Here is a 23,308-nt window from a genome sequence, read left to right as displayed (position 1 = left end):
CTCCAGCCCCAAGAGAATTTTTAACTTTCTGCTCAGCCCAATCAGTGTAATGGTTGGGCTGTTCTCTTAACTGGCTCCTCTAATGGTCCTAATGTAGCTGCTGCGATTTCCAAGAACATCATGAAGACAAATATATCCCAAGATTTAACAGAAGGAAGGAGGGAAGGGAAGGAGGGAGGGAAGGGAGAGGCGGGGAGGAAGGGAAGGCTAGTCTGATGGTCCATACTTCTTAAAAAGGTAAGCAAATGTTTCTACATAACTCTTAGCTTTAATCTTCTCAAATGTCTTCTTCCAGAATTACATTATATAGCCACACTTACATCAACCCTTTGACAAGAGAATAATCTAGATTCTCCTTCATGGAAGCTGAACAGGATTAAGGGAAGAAAGGCAGTAGAAAGAATAACTGTTCCACAGACAACCAACAACAGTCTTTTTACGCTTTTTTTTCTTTTTTTTTTTTGGGTATTTCACACATGTCCAAGTGTTTCTGACAAGATAAGTAGTGCAGACCTGCCTCAGACAAAACGGGATTACAACAACCCACACCACACTTGGTTAGCTCCGACTGTGTCCCAAACAGGATAGGTTCTAGCCAGAATTCTGCGTAGAGCGCTCCCTTGGTTTTGGTACAATATGACAGATCTTCCCAGGAAGTGGAAAAAAACAACAACAACACTACCACACAGAGGCAATGTTTATTAGCAGAGGCAGCCAGGTTCCAGCTCTTGGGAATCTGAACTGGTAAATTCTGGGAAGAGGGAGGAAGCCAGGCAACTGATAAGGAAAGTGAAGCTGGTCTTTTGAAGGACAACAGTAGCAGCAGTACTAATAATGACCTTAATTCCTTAAAAACAACTTTGAAGTCTTCTAGGTTTTCAAATTTCAAGAGAAGATTTTCATTTGCATTATCAAATCTAGGCAACAAGACAGTGTGACTCACAGCAAGAGTAATTACAGCAAAGAAAAGCCCTCTGCTTGGGAATTATGCAGCCTTTCCAATCAAGCACACATATCTACATCCACTACTAGGAGAGGCTCCATGCAATTTACACCAGTTCATGCAATTCTGTTTTGTTTGTTTGTAGTATTGTGAAAGTATGCTAAGTATTGTTATTTTAATGACTGGGCTAGAAAACCTTCCATTAAAAATGTCACGGTTCCTTCTACTGAAATGTAAAATAGTACTTATTGCCATCCACAGCCACTAAGTACATTTTCATAAAGTCTCATGAAATAGAAATAATCAAAATTATCTTGTCTTTTTCTTCAGGACATTGTTGTTTATTTATCGTAAAGCAAAGATCTACTTGGATCACTGTAAAATAGGAAATGAGATGGTCTCCATTGCATAGAGAAAATGTTGTCTTACCATAAATGTACAAAGGAAAGTTCACTCTATGCTGACAGCTTACTTAATACCTTGTGTATGGATGCTTTTTTATGAACTTTAAAAGATAAAAACCATTTTGAAAATGAGGAAGCGTTCCGAGCTCTGCTTCTCATTTCATTTGCATGCTATAATAAGCCTAGAAGAGTAAAACCAATACAATGTGCTTTCAGTCACAGCACAGAGCAGGGTGGCACACATCTGTAATCTAGGTATCCAAGACATCAAAGCCGGAGGATTGCTGCAAGTTTGAGACCAGCCTTGGCTACAAAGCAAAACCTTGTCTCAAAGATCTAAACAACAATAACAAACATTTTCTGTCAAAATAATGGCGATGCTTTGTTTACTAGGAAGCTATCATGAATCAGAAGCAGCTTTATAATAACAAAAACTGGGAAGTTGAGAACAAGTATTTGATATTCCATCTGCCCTCTGCCACTTACCAATTATATAACTTTGGATACATTATTTAATTTTATGAACATAATTTGTTCATGTTTAAAATGGAGATTATAAGTTTGATATGACACTAAGCCCGCCTCCAAGTGATTTCACATGACTTTGATAATCTTGATTTCAATCAAATCACTACCTATTCACTAATTTGTATTTACAAATCTTTCTCTAGAATTCCCAGTAGAAATTTTTTATTTTTTTTTGTCATTTTTATTTTTTAGGCTTATTTATTTTAATTGTATAAGGGTTTTGCCTTCATGTATGTCTATGTACCACATGCATGCCAGGTGCCCATGGAGATCAGAAGACGGTATCAAATCCTCTAGAATTGGAATACGGATGGTTGTGAGCCACCATATGGGTGTTGGCAATGGAACCTAAGTCCTCTGTAAGAACAAGTGCTCTAACTACTGAGCCATACATCCAGTCCCTTATTAGGTTTTTAAACCACTGATGCTACCTATGATTTTTCATTGCCATTCTCCTCTGTCTAGTCCACTTAAACCAGTTCGCATTCTTTGATAATAATGATAATCATCTACTTGCGCATAGTCTATAAACTTTCTCATTTGTACTGTGTTATACTTTTGTACTAGCCCAGGCAAAATTCAACCATGTTAAACTTAACTCTTCTACAAATCAAAGCCTGCTCCCCACCACAGCATCTGAATAACTATAGGCTCCATTCATGAGCACAGTTATCAATCGGTCCCTCAGTGTAACACTCAATGCCCAGAAGGCCTTTACATTTTTTTTAGTCACTTTACTATGAGAAGATACTCCCTATTTCTCTCTCCTCAAATCTTCAAAGTAGTCATGATGACTTCCTGAGGATCTCATCTTTCCAGTCTACATACTGCCTTGTTCTTAGACAGTGTTTACTAGAATGCAAACACATGCCTCTCCTAAGCAACAATCAACTGTGTGCCCAAAGTGTGTCCTGGCAATAGCTTTATGATGACAAAAAAAACTGCAGACATCACCATAAATTAACATAACCACTGTGGAGGGCCCCAGCACAGCTTGACCACACAGCAGCCATAACAGGCTTAGGGGCCTAGACACAGCTTCTGTGACAGGCTTACTGACAGGCAAATCCTTAGGCTGACCCCACCCAGGGATCCACCCAGGGGTGAGGAAGCACCTGACATCCCAGACATTCCAACCATCAGATAAGGTGGCCAGATGTCCTTGAGTCTAGCACACACCTATTTTTTTGTTTTACAGATACCCCTAGACAATTGTCAGCCAATCAGGGTCCTGAACCCTGGAAATCCGCTCACCCCAACCTCTGCTATCATAAAAACTCTGCCCCACCTGAGCTCAGGGCTCTCTGCTCTCACCACTGTGTCAGACAGACAGAGGGACCAAGCTCTGGAGCTTGAAATAAAGGCTCTTGGCTTTTACATTCGGGATTCAGTCTCCGTGGTGGTCTTTTGGGGGTCCCCGCGATCTGGTCATAAAAACCGCCCACGGAAGAAGCCAGATTCTGATGTTTCAGAAGTGCTACACTAAGGAGGACACCACTCCCAGCACATGCATTAAAAACGCCTAAGAAACAAAGGAGCAACTGCCTTGGCCACCGTTTCAAAGAATCAGCCTCAGGACAACTACTGAACCTCAGACGCTGTAAAATGTGACGTCCTGGCTGTGAGACCAAAATGAGCCATCTTAGAAATAAGACCAAAATGCTTTCACCCTAAAATTAAGGCCTAAGATTTTTCCTTTTGGGAATAGGCCATTAGTTACTGAAACCAGTCAGTTCAGATTCCAGAAACCAGGAAGTGTAAAAGTACAGAGTCACAAGATAGTCACGAGGTAATGCCTGCCAGACTATGGAATGTCCTCTCCCTGGTTTCCAGGGTAACTGACCATAAAAATGCCCTCACCTGAGGGCAGCCAATGAGAAATGGTGGCGGGCAACCACTCCCTTAGAAGTAATTTTTAGAAGCCCCTAGAAGCGAGCCAATCAGAATTGTACCCGTACTAGCACCCCTAAACGATGTAACCTTGTGACTTTTCCCTTTAAAAGCTGAGCTTGCAGATAGGTGGGCGCTTCCTCCAGCTTCCACTGCGTTGGATGTATTGGACGAAGTCCCTGCCTAGGCTTGTATTGCTTTTGGATATCCAGAATTAAACCATGCTTTTGCATTCCGGTTTGCTCGTCTTTGGTGGTCTCTCTGGGGGTCACGATCTGGGCACAACACTGGCTAAGATCTTGTCAAGGAGAGGAGACTCTCAGCCAAAACCTCAGAAAGACTTTAGGCTGTTTCCTCAAGACCATATATCAATAGAAAAGCCTTTCCAAGACTCCTAAGAGCCTGCTTACTCCCCTAAACAAGAAAAGTTCTAGGGATCCCTGCTCAGTGACAGAGATCAAACCCAGGCCTTCATACATCTAAAACAAGGGCTGTTCCCCTACATCCCCAGCCCTATAAGAATCTTAAAGGTATATTTAAATGATAGGATCATATAAATACAAATGCTATTAAGAATCCTGAAGGCATTGTCTCACAGAGCCTTGGTTGCAGCCCTAAGCGGAGAGCGAGCTATCTCAAAAACATTTATTGGTATATTTTGACTAATAGGGTAAATTCAAATAAGATTCACATGAAATTCAGACTAAGAATAGTATTTCTAGAACACTAGCTTGAATCAAAACCAAAGTCATTTTAAGCATTTTTAGGATCAGAAATTGGGCTAAGAAAGATACGTAAGCTAAAACATGGGCCATTTCTTATATAAAAGAAATGGTAGTCAGAGAGTGCTGCTGAGAACCACAAAGAGCCATTCCCAAGAAAGAAAACCTTAATTAACCATCCCCAGGCAAGCACAGCGGTGCACACTTCTGTTTACAGCCCTTGAGAGGCTGAGGCAAGAGGACTGAGGTAAGGCCAGCTTCGGTTGTGTAGCAAGACTCGACCTCCCAAACAAGTAGGAAATATCAATGATCAATAAAAAAACAAACAAAAAAAAAAAAAACCCATACATTCTCTTTTACCAGAGCAGGGGAACCTGTCTCAGTATCACAATTTTTATGGACTAGTGGCTTCCTGGTAGGTCCTACTTGCACCCACCCATTTGGACAAGGTTGTCTTTTGCAGTCACCCTGTCCCTATCTATCTTCATCTTCAGTTGATATGAAATAAATAACTTACTTTTTAGGCCTAATGTTTGAACCTAAGTTTCCCTTAGAAACCTTCCAGACAGATGCTGGGAACCTGACCCTTGAACTTTCTCCTGATGTTATAATGGAACAAAGAATTTAGTACCTCTTACACAAGTGAAAATATAAATATTTTGTGGCCAACAGAAGTTATTGATTAAAAATGGCTATTTTCATTGCTATTCCTCTCTTAATGAGGTATAGATCATCTTTCCCATCCTCCCATATATGAGCTGGCTCTTATGTATTATGGCAGAAGTGATCCTATGTATCATTTGAGACCCAAAGCTTCTACTACATATAGTATATATACATATACTATATATATACATATATATTCCATATATATATGGAAATCTATTTTTGGAGTCATACCACTATGATGTCAGAAAGCCCATGCAACAACCAGGAACAAGCACAAGGAGACAAATCAGGTTCCTAGCCAACAGCACCACCTGAATTCCCAGTCAACACCAGCACTAATTTTCCTTCCTTCCTTCCTTCCTTCCTTCCTTCCTTCCTTCCTTCCTTCTTTCCTTCCTTTCTTCCCTTTCTTTCTCTCCTTCCTTCTTTCTTAAGTATAACTTCCATTTTATTTTTCCAGTGTGTTTTTTCTTCTGTCCTTAGAAAGCTACCTCTTTACATGGGCTTTGGTGGAGGTCATGGTGCAGCACCAGCAGGTCTAAATCATGGTAGAGGTGTTCAGTTCTTCCAGGCTTCAAGAGATCGATTCCTGACTACCTTGCTATGAACACCACAGCTCATACAGTAATACAGCTTGACACAGAGTTCAGGAAACACATAAGCATCCAAGACACTTGCTTCGGATATGTCCCTGAATAATAGCAACCTCTACAATGTTCCAAATGAAGAACTTCTCGATGGCCTTGTTCTTGGGCATGCACCAGGCTCAGTCTGTGCAGCGAATTGGCTGCACATGGCCTCGGCCCTTTTTGGCACAACTGTTGTTTCTTCTAGCCTTTTTTTTTTTTTTCATCTTGAAGCCAAGACCCAAAAGAGCACTGACACTGATTTCTAACCAAATGGCTGAGGTCATTTTGGATTCATTCTGGCACCATGTGAAACCTATCTGCGCAATCAATGCGCAGAACCATGCAAAATAACAAACAACAAGGCAGAGGTTGATCATGCATTCCTGTTCTCACATTTAGTAACTGCTATATTACAGACAATCAACACATTTTCTTTAGAGCAGTACTCTAATATTTGAGAAAAATTTACTTGGGATAATATGAATATGAAAGAATCATAAAACTTCCAACATGATTATAAGCCATCTAGTAAAGATAGGGTCACAATAAAAATCAGAGATGTCATTAGATGTTTAGCTATGAAAAGCTTATTAGAAGAACTTATGGCAACTTTAAGAACCCACATTCATTTTACTTAAGAGAAATATACAGTGAGCTGAGAGCTTTTTTTAAGAAAGTACTTTTTGACCTTTCTCTTTTATTCTCTGTACTCTTCTGCCAGTCCCTGCCAATTCATCTTCTCTCTCTTAGGTATTTATTTTTCTTACTCCTCTTAACCAAGAATTAATTATCCAAAACTAGTTGGGAGAGAACTGTCGTGTTGAGAATCCTCACTATCCAGAAACCAGATAAGTTCCTGAACATCTGTAGCAGCAAGAGTTAATCATTCACTCTTCAGCACAGTTTTATGCCAAAATTAGTATCTATTCCCTCAGCACATAATAACCAGTGTTTAAAAGTCCTGTTTTGTTTATGCTACATAAAATTGAAACTACAAAAGTGAGTTCAAAGCTTATCCATGACATACTCTTTGGATGAGAGTTTCATTTTATTACTTTCTAAGCTGTAAACATGAAAATTCTTCCCATTTATGCACATACAAGGGAACTACTGAACAGACTTGTGCTGAAAGGTGAAACTATTTTAGTTACTGTGGGGGTTAGAGTGAGCAGGCTCATGTATTTGAATGTTTGGTCCCAAATTGGTAGAACTATTTGGGAAGGATTGGGAGGTGTGGCCTTGTTGGAGGAGGTGTGGTCTTAATGAAGAAAATGTGTCACTGGGGGTAAGCTTTGCAGTTTCTGAAATCCATACTGGTCCAGTCAGTCTCTTTCAGTCTCTCTCAGTGTCTGTCTCTCTCTCTCTCTCTCTCTCTCTCTCTCTCTCTCTCTCTCTCTCTCTCTCCTTATCTCACTCCCTCTCTCCCTCTCTTCCTCTCTCTCCTTATCTCACTCCCTCTCTCCCTCTCTTCCTCTCTCCCTCCCTTCTTCTGCCTGCAACTTGCAGATCAGATGTGAGCACTCAGCAGCTGCTCCAGCACCATGCCTGCCTGCCTGCCTGAGGCCATGTTCCCCATCATGATGTTCATGAACTAATCTTCTGAAACTATAAGCAAGTCTCCAATTAAATAAGTGGACTTGGTTATGGTGTCTCATCACAGCCATAAGAAAGTAACCAAGACAGTTACATTCTATTAAGTCAAAATCTGATGAAAATTATCAGTGAATATTCAGTGTGCAGGCTCAGAATAAATATGTTTAGTGAACATTGAGATGGGGACTGTCATTGATGGATGTTAGCTCTTATTTATAGACTCCTTATTTCTAATAAAGTCAAGATTTTCTAAGTCTAGCTTTGCAGTAGGATCACAGGATTGTTAAAAACAAAAAAGCCAGGTCACATCCATATTACAAAATCAGAACTTCCTAGTTTTATTATATACTATCAAATGTCACCAAGCGTTAAAGTATAATCAAACTACCAGCTTACAAATATTCTAGTAGGAGTCTATTAGCATATAACGTAGTGTTGCATGTTCTGATTGTTGTAACTCATTGCCAAGTTGACAATCAAGGATATCAGGGAACACACATCAGTAAAGCCATGAAATGGAGCCCCAGGTGAAATGTATGGCATTCAACCAAGGGAAACAAACTCCTCTCTGATTCAACAGCAAAATCTAGGACTAACTTTACTTATTTTAGGTACCTTTGCATATCTTTATTTATTATTTTTAACATGGGCTCTAGGAATAAAACTCAGGTCTCCACGCTAACACAGCAAACACTTTACCAACTAAGTCATCTCCCCAGTCCCATTCTTAATTTTTTAAATTTGTATTGGTTCTTTAAGAATTTCATAAAATGTGTTTTGAGTATATTCACCCTTCCTCCCTCAACCCAGACCTATAACCTTCCGCACCCACCTTTATGTCCTTTTCTTCTCTCTTTTTTTTAACTCATTGAAGACTGATTCATGCAGCCCAGATATCTTGGATGTGTGGTCTTCTACTGGTCTACATACCAGCGCTACTCTCTTAGAGAAAACTTAACTGTTTTTTCTCCTAGCAGCTAACAATTGCTGATAGCTCTGCAAGTAGGAATGGAATTTCATGTCCAATTTCCCTCTCCATGTTAGAATTTGGTCTTCCTTGGGCCTACAAAAGACTTGTGAATGCTGTTCACAACCACCATGGGTTCACATGTACATTTGCTCTGCTGCGCCCAGAAGATATCATTTACTTGTAGTCAACCACCACATCTGGCTCTTAAACTGTTTCTGTTCCCTCTTCTTCAAGGATCCCTATACCCTGGAAAGAAGGGTCCAGTATAGATGTGCATTCAAGGCTCAGCATTCTGAAGTCTCTTATTTTCTGTACCCTGTCCAGTTGTGAGTCTCTGTGCCATCGACTGCAAATAAGATATTCCCTGATGAGGACTGAGAGATGCATTGATCTACTGGTATAATGATAAATGTTAGGAGTCAGTTTGATACCATGTCCATTTAGCAGCATTATAGTAGTAGGTTCTTCACTATGTTCATGAACTGTCTAGCTCCAGGGTCTTGGCCTGATGATGGTGCCAGATATAGGTTTCATCTTATGGATCGAGGATTAAGTTCCATCAGAAAGTGGTTGGGTACCCGTGGTACTCATGCCACTGTTGCACCAGTAGGCCTGTCAGGCCTGTCAATGGTTTAGGTCACAAGTTTCACAGCTGAGGAAAACTGGTGACTACTTTTCTGTTTTGGTAACTTGCTCAGCACCTTCTAGCACTATGAAAACTAGCCAGCAGGGATGAAGCTTCCAGGTCTGTAACAGTTTGTTTTCTATGTTCCGTGGCTCAATTCTACAATGTCTTCAGTAACAGGGCCTTACTGTTAATTCTGGAGGGGAATCAAGTGCTTTGTTCAGTTTTGGGGGTCTCTGTCAGATTCAGAGCATCTGGAGGGTAGCCAAATATTTTGACAACAGCCTCTACAGATTTTGAGGGTCTTTCAGACCTCACTGGCCAACAACTCCGTCAAAAGAAGCAACCCATTCTCAGCACTGTGCTTTTATTTGTTAGACTCTGGTGTCTAGCAACAGCATCATTGCCTGGTTATAAGTAACTTTGCCTTAAAATAAATAAATATATATGTATATATATGAATATATATGGAATATATATTCCACATATACTACTATTATCCTACTATATGGATATAGTGCAGAACATATATTTAGAATATATATATATAAGCTTCTACAGTAGTATATTTCATATGACTTTTTGAAATATCTTTAGTGTTATTTATCACTCTCCATATTCCCTTCTCTACCTTGCTCTCCTCCCCACACAAATTTAACCCTTCCTATCCCACTATTCCCTTCCCCTTCTTTCTTTCATTGAAAGTGGATTCTTTTTTCATATTTTATATCCTCAACATAGTTTCTCTTCCCTCTGTTCATCTCAGTCCCTCCCACCTCCCCTGCCCTCCAGATCCACTCCTTTTCTGTCTCTTGTTAGAAAAGAACAGGCTTCTAAGAGATAACAACCAAACATGAAAACTAAAATATAAAAAGATAAAGCAAAAACTATCACATTGAAGTGATTCCCAACAGGAGGAAAACAGTCCCAAGAGCAGGCACAAGAGTCAGAGACCCACTTATTCTCACAGTCAGGAGTAGAGCTAACTTTCAAAAAAGAAAATTATAGTCCTATGTCAAAATTTACCTATATTTCCTATAAATATTCTAGAAATAAGAGAGTTGGGTATTAAAAATGAGCCAGATGTGGTAGTGTATGCCAGTAATCTTAGTACATGTAAGGCAGAGTCAGGAAGATCATGAATTCAAGGCTAGTAGGGAAGACACTAAGGCCTTAAAAAGAAAGAAAAAGAATGAATTGAGAGTAGTTCAAATTAATTCTATTCATTGAAGATTACTACTTTTATAATATTCTGGTAGTGAGGCACACCTCTTCATCATCAGAAATGAAGAAGAGCCATGTGTTCAAAGGAAACTGCACACCCACAACCTCCTTTCACCACCCCAAACTTACAAGACCTCCTGAGCAAAAGTTAGGTTTGTACTCTACATCCGGCCTGTTCCTCGGCAAGAGAGTACCACCCCCACTTCCAGCCTCACCAGCTCCATTTCCTGTAGAATCATGAAGGCTAATCTAATCAAGACCTTTATTTCAGTTTATGCCTGTTACCTTATGACGCTCTGACTCCCAAGTCACCCTCTATCTCCAACTCTCTAATCTCTATATGGCTTTGTCTCCTCCCACAACTCAGCTGCTCCATGATACACTGGAATTCACACACGGCCACTCAAAAAATCTATCCTTTAGCTTCAAATTTTTGTTTTTGTTATTTTCTTTACCATCTTGTTCTCAGAAGCAGCATTACAAACAGTTTGTTGAGGGGGCTATACAACTTTTCTGATGCCCCTCAACCAAAGAATAGATTTTAAAAAGTATGGTACATTTACACAATGGAGTATTACTCAGCTGTAAAAAAAAAAAAAAAAAAAAAAAAGTAAAAAAAAAAAAAGACATGGAATTTGCAGGCAAATGGATAGAACTAGAATAATACTGACTGAGGTAACCTAGATCCAGAAAGATAAACATGGTATGTACTCCCTCATAAGTAGATATTAGATGTAAAATAAAGGATAATCAGGCTACAATCCACAGTCCCAGAGAAGCTAGGTAACAAGGAGGGTCCAAAGAGGGATGTGTGGATTTCCCTGGGAAGGGGAAATAGAAGAGATCTCCTGGGTAAACTGGGGGTGGGAGCAGAAGGGGGGATGACGGAGGGATGGGAACATGAGGCATCCCATTGAGAAGGTTGGCAGCTGGACAGAAGAGGAGAGTAATGAAAGAGATGTCTTAAAGGGAGAGGGGGTGCATTTCTGGGTTAGGGAGAAACCTGGTGCCAGGGAAACTCCCAGGAATCCACAAGGAAGACCCCAGCTAAGACTCCTAGCAATAGTGGAGAGGGGGCCTGAACTGGCCTTTTCCTGTAATCAGATTAGTGACTACCCTATTGTCATCCTAGAACCTTCATCCAGTAACTGATGGAAGGAGATTCAGAGATCCATAGCCAAGCATTGGGCTGAGCTCTGGGAATCGAGTTGACGAGATGGTTGAGGGATTATATGAACAGGACAGTCAAGGTCATGACAGAGAACCCACAGAGACAACTGACCTGAGCTCATGATAGCTCATAGACTCTGTACCAACAGCTAGAGAGCCTGCATGGGGCCAACCTAGGCCCTCTGCATATGGGTAGCAATTGTGTAGTTTGGTCTGTTTTGGGGGCTCCTAGCAATGGGATCAAGACCTGTCCCTGGTACTTAGGCTACATTTTGGGAACCTGTTCCCCATGCTGGGTTGCCTCACGCAGCCTTGATGCAGAGGGAGGAGTTTGGTCCTGCCTCAACTTGATGTAGCTTACCATGCTTGGTTGACACCCATAAGAGGCCTGCCTCTTTCTGAAGGGAGATGGAGGAGGAGTGGATGGGAGGTAAAATAAATGAAAATTTATAATTTATAAAAAATGTCTTAGGAGGGGGAAAAAATCAGGGTCAAGCAATGATAAGCAAGTCAGTATGATTAGTAAGCAGCTCCCCTCCATGGCCTCTACATCAGCTCCTGCCTCCAAGGTTCCAGCCCTGCTTGAGTTCCTGTCCTGATTTCCTTCAGTGATGGACTTCAACACGGAAGTGTAAACCAAATAAACCCTTTTCTCCCCAAGTTGCTTTGGTCATGGTGTTTCACCACAGCAATAGCAGCCCTAACGAAGACAGAAGCCACTAGCATACTGCTTGGGGCTGTGTGAAAAACAGCATGATGCGCATAGGAAGGTCTCTTGAGAAGAGACAGAAACCTCTTGGAAAGAAAAATCGCAAAGGCCAGCATCTGTACATTCCCTACTAGGGGCTGGTCTTGGCCCAAAAGGGAGCTTTCTGTCTGTCTGGATAGTATGGCATAATTCCAACATTCAGATACCCAAACTGGGCTCAGGGTCTCTTCTAGCCTCACCACACCTCCTGTTTTAAGTGCAATACTTGCCCACAGCTGTCTATCCCCAATCCAGAGACGCTTGTTATTCCCCAGAGAAAACATGCTTCTGCCAGCATAATGAAGATGTACTTCCCCAATCACCGGGACTCAGAGAGAGCTGGGCTTCTTACTGCCCCTGCTCCTTACGACTCAAACTCTAGAGCCAGTCCTGGTGGCTCATGCCTACAGTTCTGGAATTTGGGAGGGTGAGACTCAAGGCCAGGCTGGGCTACAGAGTTTGACCTTGTCTAGAAAAAAAACAAAACAAAACAAAACAAAAAAAAAAAAAAAAAAAACCGCTAGGTGCTATACTGTAAATCTTCTATAATCTATAAGAAATCAATCAGATTTCATTCTGAGATTTTTACTTCCATGCTAAAGCTTTCTGCTTTCCAACTCTGCTTTGTTTCTAATTACTAAAATTCCAAAAGTTAGCTTTGGCACACTGCAGAGTCTTCCAGCTTCCGGTGAACGACAATAAGTGTCCTTTGCCTTAAAGCAGCAGGGGGCAAACACTACCCATGGCACAGAATGGGCTCTGCAAACATACTTCCTACAGCAGACGCCTGTCTAGAATCCAGACAGGAAAATGTGCTGCCAAGTTCTCTGAATGTGTGGAGCCTCTAAAAACGTCTGTAACTCCTTTTTGGTGTCATTAATAATCCACAATCCTATTAATAGCATTTAAACAGACGACTCTACTTGCCATAAAGCATGAATAATTGTTAATCAAAAAGAGAAGTGTGGATGCTTCCCTCTTCCCTTCTCTAATATCCTTATAGATATAAAACAAAGTTATAAAAATTTGTCATTTTACAAAGCTTTAGAGTTCAATACCTTTTAAAGATTAAAGTAACCTCCAGTTATCCAACACAGCCAAAGGTCGAGGTATCCGGTGCCTCTGATTCTCAAACGTTTCCTACACTCTACTTGAATGAACTTTCCACCCTCTCTTGTCAGTTACCACTCTTACAGCTTCTGAAATATTACCTGTTCCTGTAACTGGACAGACCCTTCCTGCCAGTAAAATGAAGCAAAGCTACATCCAACATTCAGGGATTCGGTATGCCAGCACAACCTACAAGTAGGAAGGTTTCTGAGGCTTTACTTTTAAAAACCAAACAAGCAAGCAAGCAAGGTCTGGCTGTGTAGCCCTGGATACCCTGGAACTCACTATAAAGACCAAGGTTGTCCTTGGACCCCTCCACCTGCCTTTCCTCAGCCCACCAACTGGGATTGGAAGCATGGGCTATTGCACCCAGCAGGAGGTAAAGTAAAATCTTCACTGCTCTCCTCAGAGCATATAATTCTTGTGCAGGGGGAGCGGGGAAGGGGGGAATTACAGGGACGAGTCAGAACCAGGGAAATCTAGGTAAGACAGGCATGAACTGGACACCAAAGAACAAAACCTGACATCTCACCACTTGTCTCAAGACCATAGTCCTTAAAAGGTGACCTTTGCCATCTCAATTTCAGTCAGTTCCATTAGCTGTCAATTCTTACCCAGGGGCCCTTTCCAGGAAATACTAGTCAGCTTATAATGACCTTCATCGAGAACAGGGGTAATCAAGCCAGTGTTATTTTGGTTCCACTAAAATGTCTTCCTCTTTCCAGTACCAGAATATTACAATAATGGGATTGTTTTTTAAAACAAATTATGGCAGAACTGAATAGTCAGCTGAGTGTTAATTTCCACACTGTCATCTCAAGATGACTCCATTTTAGTCACTAATACTGTAATCGCTCAAAACGTTTATAAAATTTCTCTTTTGGAATTGCCTTCAAAGAAAACTGAAATGGCATATGAGTGAAGAGATGCCATTATGCCTGCCAGAGGCTTGGATCATATGCAGTCTCTGCATCCCTTATCTGAAACTCTGAGGACATGAAATGTTTACATTTTTAGATATTCCTCAGATTTGGGAATGTTTGCAAATATCTAATGAGACATCGTGGGGATGGGACCCAAGTCCAAACACAAAACTCATTTATTTTTCATATATGCCAAATGTACAAGTCCAAAGGCAATTTTATACAGCAATTTCAAGTTCATATCTTCACTGTGACCCACATCATGAAATCTGATAGGGAATTTTCCACAATTGGCCTCAGGTCAGTACTTTAAAATTTTCAAATTTGGGGCATATTTTACTTCAGATTTTTAGATTTAAGATTTCTTCTCTATAATTAGGTTAATTACACTCAAAAAGATGATTCTGGGTGTTTTTGGCTGCTTCTAAAACATAACTATATCCAAATTGTGTTACTTCACCACACAAAGGTACTAAAGACTTTGCCAGCAAACCCTTCCAACATCCATTACTGGCATGAGCAGTGGCAGCTGTTGTCACAGTAAATTCAAGGGCATGCAGATGGTAACACTGTAAGGGGACTCACTTGTCTGGCCAAGCATTTGGAGAACGTGCTAAAAGAGATCTTATAATCTTTATAGTAAGATCTTTATTTATAAAAAATCTTTATAATCTAAAATTGTCTTAAATAAGCAATAAACGATGGAAAATCATCAGATTGATGACATAATGGGCTACTCTGAGTAAGCATCTATATTCTAAGACTAACAGTTGTCCCCAAATCACAGATATTGGGGTCAAATGTGCTTCATTCTTCTGTTTCCTTAGTGTTAGGATTCCTAACCACTCCCCCATGACCACGTGTGCACTGGCAAGATGCTTAGTCATCCCTGGGCCTTAGTCCTACATCATCCATGCGCTGCTACAGTGAGCCCATCCTACATCTTCTGTGTGCTGCTACAGTGAGCCCATATGCGCATGTGTGGGGTTGGGGGACGGGGCGGACTTATAAAAAAAAGCGGGTTCCACTTATTCCTCCCCCCTCTTCTGCACAGTCGTTCCACAGGCCTATGCACATCTTTCCTATTTCCCTCCACCTAATAAACTCTTATAGTGGGTTTTGTTGTACCTCGTGGCTTTTCTCACACAGTAAACAGCACCGCTTAATAAATAACATTGCGGAGCTTAATAAATAACACTTAGATATTGCAAAATTATACCTGGAAAAAATTTTGAGAAATTTTTTTGTGGAAAATGACTATACTGTCTTCACCTGAAGATTGGTATGGATAAGAGAATGTGCTACATACATATCAACTGTAAATGTCTGTACTCAGACATAAGGGACTATCTAAGGCCTTGGTATGGGAAACTCTTCACAATTATCTGATAAACCATTGTGTTCTTCTGTATCTAAATTCAGCCACTAACCCAGCAAAAGAAAAACAGTATCTTCATTGATGCATTTGAGCCACAAACTTCAAATGATGTTTTCATAAAGGAGAAGTCAATGAATAACCACAAGGCCCCATGCTCAGCTACTGCAGAATAAACAGAAACCTTAAAACGAAATAATTTCCAGACCAACTTTGAAATAAAAAGAGACCAATACACATCTACATGACTGACATTCTTCCCTGGGCTCTCTCTAGTTACTTCTCTAATTTAGGTGCAGTATCAAATTAATTAGATGTTTGAAGGAAATACCTTAATAAAACTTAAGCACTATCCTTGTCTAGGAAGTAAAAAGAGTGAAGAAATAACCCATGAATAGTCTATGCAGATAGATCCAAAAGTACAAACTTTATGAAGTAACAAAGAATCTACATTTTAAAAAACTCCAATGAAATTAAATTAAATATATGGTGAACAATAGATTGCACAGAATTCAAGGAATGTTTTTCTAAATGGCTTTTAATCATCTCCAGTTTATCTTCTATGCAGATTCCTGGGCCATGAGAAACAGTAATAGAGGCTGGAAGAGCCTTGGGAGATGACTGGAAATCTAAAATAGCAAACGCAACACACACTGTCATTAGAGATCAGAAATCGGGCAAGTGCATTACCACAGCTCAAGAACAGACAACCAGGAGTTTTACAAGTTTCTCTAGACAAACAGGGATTCTTTGTTTTCGAGTTTCCTCTCTATCGCTCACCATTTTCAAACCTGGTCAGCACTTGGAAACAAGGTGCACCTACACTGTATTTCTGAGTTGACCTTTCTCTGTAATGTTCTTCCACAAATATCATTTTACTATTTCTTCTTCTAGTGTGCTTTACACTTCAACGTCTGTTATTAAAAACATTTTATAGAAAATGATCTATGTCATCAGTGTGTTTAAAATAAAGTCTGCTAGAAAAAATTTAAAAAGAGATTTATATACTACTCACCAACTCCATCTCATCGTGGATTTCTCTAAGGTCAGGGTAAAGACAGATGTTAGTTACCGAAATGGCACATGGTTGAGTACATATAAAAGAGTTCTACTCAAGATAAGCTAAGACCTAGACTTTGGACAAGCGACTTACCAGGCACGGACTTCAGCTGGAATAACAGTCAACTTCCTAATTTGAAGGTGTGAGAACCACGGCATACAGAGGTTAAAGATTCCAAGAGCCTGTATGTGTCACTGAATCCTCAGGGACAACTAGCAGGCCATTTGAAAACATAATGCTGGACTTACTTCACACTGGTATCTGCGTGTGCACGTGCATGAGTGTGAGTGTGTGTGTGTGTGTGTGTGTGTGTGTGTGTGTATTGTATGTGGATTGAATATCAATTATTTACTAAAATTATTAAAGAAGGAAAAGAAAAGAAAATCTAGATGACTACTTGCTCAATGAGAAAGGCCTTTCTAAAATTAAGATCAAAAGTAAAGCCAAATTTGATAATTAAAAAATCCTTGCTAATTTGGTGACATGAAAAACTAATACATACATGACAATAAATTCAGTAAATGACATCATTATAGATCAGTAGATAGGGGGAAAAGACAATCATAGAATGTAGAGAAAGGCCATAAAAAACAAGAAACATTTGATCATGAACTGCTTACTAAATAGTCTCCTGCATTTCTAAACTGAGTGACCACCTTGATATCAAAGACGTCTAGTTTCCATTTCAGAGAGCAGCCCGGGCTGCGTGTCTCACACAAGCAAATGGAACAAAACGGCCTTCTCTGCCCAGCTCCCTGGAATATCTACTCCACTCTATGGGATGAAATGTTTTCCGTTTCTATGGCAAACACAGCCAAACAAGATCTTAAATTAAACTTGTAAATCTGCTGTTTGGTGCAGGGAAGGTATCTCCTTTTTTCAAAAGTGGGTTGGAGGCCTGAAACAGGACAAGATTCAAGAAAGCATGACCACAAAGAAATCCCAGGTACCTGGAGCATTCAAGGAACCTCTGTTTTATATTTTCTCTTGTATCCTTAATTTTATCTTTTATCTTAAAAAGTATTTTCTCACGTGTATGTGTAAGTAATATTACTGAAATGTATGTATTAAGTACACCTACTTATTTGCTCCATTTATTTACACATATAGTGCCCTGCATTTTATGTAATTACTGGACATTTTAATAAATACTATTGAAGACCCTGCAAAAGGTAAATGATAAGTTTATATGATACATATTATATATAGAAAAATTCATATTTTATGATATATACTTTATAAGCTTGTTAAAGTTACATTTATTAGCATAATCAGTCTTCTCAAATACATACTGCTCAAGATAAATAACCCTAATTATTTTTTCTAAAAATCACAAAACAAAATCCAAAATGATGCCTGTATGCTCTCTTTTAGGAAAAAATGTGAGAATGTAAAGAGCAGTTGACTCTGAAACTCTGAGTCGTATTAAGGAAGCAAGAGAACACAATGAATACATCCCAGTGTGATATATTATTGTGAGCCATGATAAATGGAACTGACGGTAGGCACCCAGAAGCCTCCAGAAGAAAAGACATCTAATAAAGGGAGGTCAGGGTTCATGAAGGAGCAAAGATTTAACTGCATTAAGATAGATAAAATGTCCATGGGTTGGAGAGACGCAGAAAAGGAGATTTCAGATGAAAGGGATAATACCAGAGCTGAGCAGGAAAGCAGAAGCAAAGAGAAAATGAGCCTGCCTAGCGTCCATGATTAAAATCGAAAAGACGGCATTAGCAGCTAGTGTGTGCAGAGTTCACTATGCCAGGTTTTTGTTGTGTCTTGTTTTGTTGTGCCAAGCCCTTTAAATTCATTAGTTGGTCACAGAAATAAGCATCAAATCAACAAGGTAGGTACACTATGATCTGTCGTGATCGGTAAGGAAACAGCCATCTTACAGTCAAGTTCAAAGTCTGAAGTTTACCCAACTCGACAATTCAAATAGCAAATCTAAGTTCCCCAATCGATCTATAAGAGTATCAAGATTCATTCCCAGGTAAGGCCAGTCCCCAAGTTTGGGCTTTGAAACAGATTCCTTTATTAAATGGAATCAATTAAGCTTAAATTGCTGAGAGTTTTGTCCTATAACAGGATTGCCAATGAACAAGAACCGTTGAAGGCAAAAGTGATTCTAAAATAAGCCAACTGTAATGAGGCTAGAAACCAGGATATCCACATGCTTCAGAATAAAACATATTACAACACATATAAAAACCAGTCTGAAATGGATTAAAGGATCTGAGGTATGCACACCAATGAAAATTGCTTCACAATTTCCACCCGCATCTGGATTATGTGGATGTGCACGAGTGTATTTGCAATAATGTAAAGGATCTTCTTATATATTTTATCTGTACCTGTATTCAGCTTTTTTATTAATTCAAAAAAGAAAGGAATATAAGCATTTGGATTGTGTGCATGTGCATATGTGTACCTGCAATAATAAAGGATCTTCTTAAATATTTTATCTGTACCTGTATTCAGCTTTTTTCTTGATTCAAATAAGAAAAGAATATAAGAATCAGTTTTCTCTAATTCTGAATGGTAGAAGCCATGAAGAGTATAATATCCTTTAACTATGAATTCATGTGTCTGCATTAATGCACATCATTTAACAAATGAATGAACTGATCCATCCTTTTTACTTCCCTCTTGTACTTTCTAAGTTACTTCCCTCACACACGTTTTCAGATTTCAAATACATAGCGAGTATCACTCCTTCATGAACAGATACAAAAGGCAAGGTCTTCCAAAATGGTCATTGTACAAGGAAGTTTGCCTCATTCTTCTCCCTGCTATAAGAAGCAACAAAATTTTCCTTTTATGGCTATAGTAGCTACGGTATATTCTTACTCCTGAGGAAGCTATTAATATTATCAGAAACAGTTCTTTTCTGTTGGAGACTACTGTTTTAAGGTGTGTTACTTTTGTTTATGTTGCATTTGTTAACTCTGTGAAGTTGTATGCTCAGGAAGTAAGAAGAAACTTTGATGGCCAGATAAGATATTCAAGGCACTTGGATTTGCACAAGAAGCACATTTTAGTCACATTCAAGAAGAGGACATTATTTTGTCAACTTACATATACCATCATGGCTCCCTTAAATAAGGATGAAATGTTGTTCTAATTGGAACAAGTTCAAGAAAGACTAGAAATGAACAATGAACACAACTACTGGCAGAGCCACAAATCTTCCTTCCTCCTCTTCCCTAAGAGAACAGAGATGTTTGGTCCGTCCAGATAAGTGAGGACTAAATGTGTCTATGGATAGAGAGAGACAAGGACATTAATTTCAAACTGCAACCTAAACTCCTTCAGATCAAGCACAATAATCTATAAATACACATACAAAAGATGGTTCCACAAAGTAGCCTTGATGCTCTAAGTTGCTCATAATTTCAAAAACATTAAGCCAAGTGTCAGTATTTATTTCATATCAGCTAAACACCAGATCAATAAGAATAAATAAATAAATAAATAAATAAATAAATAAATAAATAAAGTGAGCAAAGGTTCACTTCTCTTTTTATTGTTACTATACATTGTAACTAATATGCCATACTTTCTTAAAACATGTAATTTTGTTTGTTTGAGACAAGGTGTTGCTATGTAACTCAAGTAGGCCTACAACTCCTAAACCTCTTACTTCAGTCTCCCAAGTCCTGGGATTATGCCACCAAGCTTGGCTTAAATTTTGCAATTTTTAAGAGGTACTTAAGGAATCAGGTAAAAATTCCCTGCCCTGGGAGATAGAGGTAATACTGAATCTTCCTTAGAGAATAACAAGAAAAAGTTGCCAAGAATTGGAAATAACCACAGACCTATGCAAAATAACAAGAAACAGTAGGAAAGCCCTCCCCTGAAAAGATGCCCTCTTCTTAGATTGGAAAATAATTTAAAACAGTAAAGCAAAGAATACAAAATAGGCATGATTCAGAGAAACATTCTATCACCAACTTTAGCAACACACGCATAAAATAATTAACAACAATCCTATATTTACACAGAAACAGATGCTATTTATGAACACATTTTTAGGAAACCAGAACAGAATTCTGTTTAATGAAACAAAACAGCTATATTTTTATTTCTTTTATCTGATTCATCCTAAGTAAAAGAGCATTTCCAAATGTGGTTTGGTCCACACACGTCTGAGGAGAGAAATGACCGTCCCCTAAAGGGTCAGAGATAAAATGGATGAAAGCCATAATTTAACCAACCAAAAGCAAGTACCCTTCTCTGATGCAACAAACGAGAACAGTCACTTTGCACTCCGCCCTACCTGGACTAGGGGCAAAAGCAAGTAAAATTGTATGAATTACATAACAAAAAAATAAGGCAAAAACGAAATGGCCTACATCTCCCAATAAAAACACAATCCTTCAGAACTGATCTTAAATTTCAAGAGCTACAGTTTAGGACAGAGCACACATGAACCACATGAACACCTCAGATCAAACCTCTAGCACTCTATGCTATACATATTCTGAATAATATCCAAACCCTCTAGTGTAGGTGAGACCTTCAATGGAATGGGATCCATTCTCATAGTCAAGTTATATCACATAGAAAAAGAGATTTTATAGATTTAATTAATTAAGGTCTGTATCATTTGGCTTTATGTTAATGCAGAGGAAGACATATCTTGAGTGGACCTAACTTAATCAGGGAAACTCTGAATCTGGCTAGAAGCAACAAAAATGTGTTAATCCTGAAAAAAGCAATCACTATATTGTGAGCTGCCTATGAAAGGAATCATGGAGCAAGACCTGAGAGGGACCTCCAGTTGTTTAAAGAGGGCCTAGCCATCAGCTAGAAAGAAAACAAGGACCTCAGTCATAAAGCCATGAGAGATGCTGAATTTCACCAACAACTTGGGTAAAACTGGAAGAGAGCCTTGAATCTCAGCTTGTCCACCCTGATCAGAAGAACCATTTAATCTGAAGGGGGCTTATGACCCACAGAAATTGCAATGATTAACTTTTTATTTTAAGCACTACATTTTCTATAGTTTGTTAAACAGAAAATTCACCCTATCCAAAACTCTCCTCTCTCTTTATTGACCATCTGCAACAGAAGTTTATTAAGTTGGGATAATGGGACATGTAGGCAGAAGTTTCTGTCCTGCCTGGTCCCACAGCCGTTCAGTTCCAAATCAGCACACAGAGGCTTACATTAATTACAAATAGTTTGGTCTATGGCTCGGGCTGCCTGCCTATGTGACCTCTTAAAAAGGAAGGGGGTCGAAGCTCTCTCTTGGATGTGGAAGGCTTCTTGGCACATGGTTCAGTGACCTAGTCTGGAGCTTTCCCCACCTTCCCCTGGGAGAGGAAGAGGCAACGGTGTTGCTTTATTTTGTGTCAGTGAGTCTGTTTTCCCCACAGAACCCCTTAATAAATTGATATATAGAGAGAGCAAGAGCATTAAGGCTCTCTTTACAGGGATATCTACTGCTTCATACCAGAGTCAGGCAATAGTGAAGACATGTAAAAAACAGGAAGATTTGTGACATGAGGATGGCTGATGAATTTAACAACTGACACATTGCTGTTGAATTGACAGCTGAAAACCTGGCCACCGAGAGGTATACAAAAGAGGCCAGGTTTGAAAGACACCTAACAAGGTTGAATTATAATAGTGAATGAAAAATAAAAAGAATACTGGGTTGGGTTTGGGTACGCTTGCATTTAAAGAAGGAAGAAATGGGAGTAATGAAAGGAGCTTTGAGAACAAGAGAACTGCAGAGACGATGAAGAATAATGAACACAGCATCATGAACCATAAAGACTGGTCCACCACTGAGGACCGAGGGCAGACAGAATCGGCAGGACAGTGCTGCAGAGCTCAATGGTGAGGAAACAAAGTGGCTCTTGTGCCTTCGTTTTGAAGATGGCAATAAATATACATAACAGTGGTCACCAACCATTGTTTTAAAAGAAAAAATATGATTTTATGAAAGGATAAAAATATTTCCACTATACTTTTTTTTTTAAGTTTTCAAGACAAGGGTTTCTCTGTGTAATCCTGGCTGTCCTGGAACTCACTCTATAGATCAGGCTAGCCTCGAACTCAGAGACCCACCTGCCTCTGCCTCCCAAGATCTGGGATTAAAGGTGTATGCCACCACTGCTCAGCTATACTTCTTCATTTAAGATTTATTTTTGATTTTATGTGTATGAGTGTTTGTCTGCATATATGTCAACGGACCGTGTGTGCTTGTTGCCTGAGGTCAAAAGAAGTTGTCAAAGCTCCCTGGAAATGGAGTTACAGACAGCTGCAAGTCACACATATGGGTGCTGGGAACCAAACCCATGCTCTCTGAAGAACGGCCAGTGCTCTTAACCACTGAACCATCTCTCCAGTCCTCCACTATATTTATAATAATTCCAATCCTTGAATTCTACATTACTTGGAAAGATATGGACAAAATTGGGTTCAATTATAACTGCCCTACATGATTTTTTTTCCAACTTAAAACTGTCTCACAAACTTAATGATTATGGTTGCCATTGTTTGCAGAACCATGGTGAGAGAAAGCTGTGGAATTCTCCAGTGAGATATAGAAATGTATTACAGAATTGCAACACAAATAACAGAGATGCATCTTTCTGTCTTATGTGACATTTTTAGAGTTTGTGTTTTTATAAATTGAAGTTCAAGTCTAAGTTTTCGTCCAATGATTTTGTGATTCACAGGACAATGAACATGCCTGACAACCATAAACCAAC

General features: G+C 39.4%; 1 protein-coding gene and 1 pseudogene across 1 annotated transcript in view; both read right to left on the bottom strand.

Annotated features, from left to right (window-relative positions):
* Positions 1–23,308, bottom strand: part of Adam22 (ADAM metallopeptidase domain 22) — a 222,125-nt gene that overhangs the window by 121,380 nt on the left and 77,437 nt on the right. The gene's annotated exons all lie outside the window — the stretch shown is intronic.
* LOC131905551 (small ribosomal subunit protein eS26-like) lies at positions 5,652–6,069 on the bottom strand (annotated as a pseudogene).

Source organism: Peromyscus eremicus, chromosome 3, assembly GCF_949786415.1.
Source record: "Peromyscus eremicus chromosome 3, PerEre_H2_v1, whole genome shotgun sequence".
Classification (NCBI taxonomy): domain Eukaryota; kingdom Metazoa; phylum Chordata; class Mammalia; order Rodentia; family Cricetidae; genus Peromyscus; species Peromyscus eremicus.
This window is presented reverse-complemented; position numbering and strand designations above follow the sequence as displayed.